At 41.5% G+C, this 4,788-nt stretch overlaps 1 pseudogene; it reads left to right on the top strand.

The window, feature by feature from the left end:
• The first annotated feature begins 149 nt into the window (after positions 1–149).
• LOC138017233 (uncharacterized) lies at positions 150–4,472 on the top strand (annotated as a pseudogene).
• Positions 4,473–4,788: the final 316 nt, after the last annotated feature.

Below are 4,788 nucleotides of genomic sequence, written 5' to 3'. Positions count from 1 at the left end.
TATTCTGGTTTGTCTGGTGGTTTTATCAGACAAACCAGAATAACATGAAAGTAATCAATAGAGTCGTTTGCAACTTCTGTTAAGACAGAATTATGCCTTTCTGGAGGGGGTGCTGCTTATGTGTCTGAATGGCTTGAGGTGCTATCAGAATGCGGGAAAATGGCCTTTTGAAAGCACTAAATTTCAAATTTTCTTGGGTGAGCATGCCCCCAAACCCCCCTAGTTTAGTTGGTGCAAATCACTCATGTAAAATCCTGGATCCACCCCTGTGCAGTAAGCCGCCCTCGTCTTGCAAGATGCCACGCTGGGTTGTCTCGTTGGCCCACGGTAATCTGGCTGATTAAAACGACATTTGCTGCGGTGATTTTAGCTTTACGCTCCAAGCAGTGCAGCTGTTGCTGTGCACCTCTGGTCTGATAAGTGCGGCCTCTTTATTTTGCACGTCAACAAATGCCCATGCTGAATACATCTTGTTATTTTACTTCTTTGTATCTAATAGTTATTAAAGCCTTGTTTCGTTTCATCTTTTTTCACTTTTGTCTCGGATTTTCCGCAACCGGATGTCCATTGTTCCATTTCCGCTCTACAGTGCAATCGCAATGCCTTAACAATGCTTTTTAAGCAAAGAATCTCATTCTCTTAGGGCGTAGCAAGTAACACTTTTTTTTTTCCGGGCAGCATAGAAGAGCTTCTCTGATGGCAAAACCTACAGCTCTGATGAGGAGGAGGTGTTTACAACACAAACAATCGCTCTTCCCAAAAGTCCTATCTCCGCTAGTGCAGAATCTGACGATAGCATCCATGGTGAACAAGATGAGCAACAACCTACACATTCTGCCGCCGATCAAATCAGCCACAGTGACGATGAACAACCTGTAAGAACCTCCAAAAGTATTCCCTATGCTTTGCCGATATCTCATCTGCCTGAGCAAGTGCAAACCTTCCTGCTCGCAGTCACGGTTTTCTTCACACAAAGTGTCACTTTACAGCGTCAAAGGCCGCCGGTTTCACTCTCTATGTATGCTAAGATACAAGAGAGAATGCTATGTAAGTCTGAAACATTTGCCCCCTTTTCTTTAATTTGTTGTAAGTTCTCTTTGGCTTCACGATAAATTTAAGACATTGCATTGCACATTCCACAGCTTACAAATTATTATGCTCATCAGAGGTGCGGCATTTTTCAACCAAGACCTTAGATTCTCATTCTCTTTATTTTTCTAGGTTTCCTCGGTTTCGTTAAAAATACGGTACAACAGGAAAGACCACTGACAGAGGACTTTTCTTCGCATTCCATTCATAGAGGCTTATGTCGATTTCCTAAGGGTAAGGCCTTTTTGAACTGCGCACGAGAATTTTTCGTCATGCTACGCAACAATTAAAATGCTTATTGTCGGCTAATATACTCCACACTTCTTTCGCCAACCTAAAGGAGGCAATTAATTTTGATTTCTCTGTTTGCGCTTCAAGTGGATCAACTCTTGCGTTTCCAGTAATAATCTTGAAATACTGTTTGTCATTTGTCTGCTATTCAAGTAAATAATTTCTCTGCTATTAATTATGACATGAGCCTGCAGCTAGCTCAAGAGTGACAGCTCAATTGAGATTTTGGTGTGGTTTAAGGGTGAATTTTGCCTCACAAATGCCTCTTTCAAAGTTTAATTTGAGTCATTGTTAAGCTGTTCTGATGTCAAAAAAGCACACAGAGCCAGGAAACTGTTCTTTAACAGAGCGTTTAAGGAACTATCACCACACATTCACTCAATTGAGTTGTCATTAAGGTGAGCTTGACTTTCCAGTAATAATCTTGAAATACATTAACTGTTTGTCATTTGTCTGCTATTCAAGTAAATAATTTCTCTGCTATTAATTATGACATGAGCCTACAGCTTTTAAGCTCACACTGTGTTCACAGTATTAAGCATTACTCTTAGCTTGTGATTTCCCGAAAAGTAGCTTTTCATGAAAAAGTCGTGTTTACTTGCAGGACGGACGCAATTTGTCGGCTGCAGCATGTGCCAATCATTTGTCTTCCCTGCTGTACCCGGTGAAGTTTCTTCACCGAGAACATGGACCAGACTTCAAAGATATCATCATTATACGCCAGTTGCGATCCCAGGCCACGATCCTTCAACGAGAAGGGGATCTGGAACGACCTTCGACTAGGGAGGACTTTGAGGCTTTGAATCGCTGGATCTCCTGGTGAGTGATGCATCCTTTTATGTGCTCAATAAATTGGATCTTTGCAGGGCTTTCCAAATGCTTGTCACCAGTTCATAAAAGCCATCTCTGCATCTTGACTTTTTCTTCTCTCTATAAATGGTTGTTAACATGTTGTGTTTGAACCAAAGATTATCATCCTACAAGGAACACAAAAATTCTGAAATCCAATGATTTTTAAGTTATGGGGTTGGTGCCAAGAATTAAATTTCGCGAACAGTACTTCTTCAGCAAAAATTTGCCAGACCAGGTTGAAGTAATATTTATTCCTCTGTACTTCTCTTTTCAAGGGAGGAGGTTGTTGGTGCAGTGACAACACAGCGGGACCGATTTGAGTCTACCCACCCCGCCAAGTTGAAGGCAAAAGAGTGTGCCGATCTGGTATTGCTGAGCCTGTACGTTTACATACCTCCATCACGGGGGTTGGAGGTCAGGACACTGGAAATAGTAAAGGATCGATCAACCCTTGACCCTAAGAAATCCACCGATCGAAATTTGTTAATCATGAGTGATGGAGGGATCCGTCTGCAGTTCAATAGATACAAAACAAAGCGATTTCGAGGGAGAGATGAGCTGTTGATACAGGTTTGTCCAAAAAATAATTTCTTGCTCAATTTGTTTCTCCTAACAGTAAGCTAGCCAATTGAAATTCCACCCAATATTCCTGTCAGCAGTCAGTGTCACAAGGGGAGACAGTGAACAGCCAATTAAGTTCAGTATCATGAGCAAATATTCTGTTGTTACCTGTTCTTTTTAAGTCAGCTCTTGGAGAATGTCACTGGAAATTCCAAACTTGTCGTAGGTTGATGAATGTGACCTTAACAACACAGAAAATGTGGAACTAATCATGATTATTGTTATTGGAGTGTTGTCGTACCAATAATTCGTGAAATGAAAGCCAAATCTAAGCACGCTTTCATGTCCTCTGTTTAATCTGTGTCAACCAGTTCGATGCATTCATTATTTACAACCATGGAGTTGTCTGTTACACAAATTTATTGTTCTCCTTGTCAAGAATGAGATGATGCCTGCCTAGTTTGGACTCACCTTTCTCACTGACTCATTTCTCTGCTGTCCCTCCTCTTTTAGCCAGGGGATGAACTCTGCAAAGTGTTGACAAAGTACATAAACCATCACCGCCCTCACCTTGTCACAGAAGTGAGTGGGGATTTCTTGTTAGTGGTGAGTTGATGACATCTCTTGTTAGCCTCTAATAGCGTGTCTGAGAGAAAGAAAAACCATACGCTGGCATGCCTTGGCCTAAATTCAGAACGCAAGTGAATTTTAGTTAAACATTCAGCATAACTTGATTGGTGAAATTTGTATGTCCAACATCCTAAAATAAGCTAACAAGGGTCAGACCCTAACCTTAGCCCTCAACCCTTAGGATTGTTGAATTCTTCAATTAATGCTAGCTCCCATGCCAAGGGTGAATATTTTTCAAAATCATTCTTAAGGGTTATGGTGAGAATGTGCAGAGTTTGAGTTTTCACCCCGGTTTTTGGAGTTCAGGGTGTTTGGCAAGCCTAAAGCCATTCTGCCGGTTTTTTGTCAGGGTGTTTGGAGCAAGAATACAACTTACTGCTCTCCTTTAAGGGTGAAAGTCAAAGAATACACCTTCTTAGGTTGTCTCTTTGGGTGTGTAGATAACCCTAGCCACAATCAAAGAGTTCATTGGCTTAGCACGCACTACATAGCCTGCATATTATTGGTTTCAGTGAACTTGCTTGAAATCTCAGTTTCTAAATAATGAAAAACTGTGCACAAAATAACTATAACAATGAATGAATGAATCGATGACCACTGATATCCACTGGCTGCTGGCTGGCCAAGCTGAAAGGGAAGAAAGAAACAAACAACAACTGTCAGCTGTAGCTCTAAACTCAAGTCTGCTGTACGCAAAAAAATAAGGCAAAGGCACTAGCTAGGAGAACAGAGCAATTAAAGTGGAAGACATGATTTCCATTTCATTTCAAGCCACAGTGCCCAGTGAGTGGGCTATAAACCAAAAAGGCTAAACCAAAAAGGCCAATCCAACACAAGTGACAAAGGCTAAACATCCATAGAAACCCTTTGCTGACAACATGATCCTTCTCGGAAGCAATGATCGATGACTGAACAAACAATTCATGTGCCTGCACTCACATTGCAATCTTCACTTCTGTTCAGCTCGCTCGCTTGTTCATGAACGAAACTAATTCTTACTTCAACATTTCTATGAGACATTTCTTTGTCATTCTCAGCCCTCTAACTAACCCGAAGCTAACCACGTGCTTGTAAACTGCCAGTGACAGGCGAACCGACAAAAGGATTCAATAGACAAAAGATTACACAACTCACCTATGACCACATGACCTGCTTGTGAATGGAGCGAGGCGAGTCTAGTAGCTTGTAGCATCCTGCAGGTTGTTTGACTGACTGGACTTTGACTGGAACGAGACAATCCAGGTTTTCTTTCCACTGTTTCCCGTTCAATGTTAGTTTGTAGAGGTTGTGCTTGACTTGCTTATACCAAAGCAGGAGAACCTCTGTCTTTCCTTCAAAAGAGAGAATCTGTCCCAGCAAGATGCT

This window comes from Montipora capricornis, chromosome 9 (assembly GCF_036669925.1).
Source record: "Montipora capricornis isolate CH-2021 chromosome 9, ASM3666992v2, whole genome shotgun sequence".
Taxonomy (NCBI): domain Eukaryota; kingdom Metazoa; phylum Cnidaria; class Anthozoa; order Scleractinia; family Acroporidae; genus Montipora; species Montipora capricornis.
This window is presented reverse-complemented; position numbering and strand designations above follow the sequence as displayed.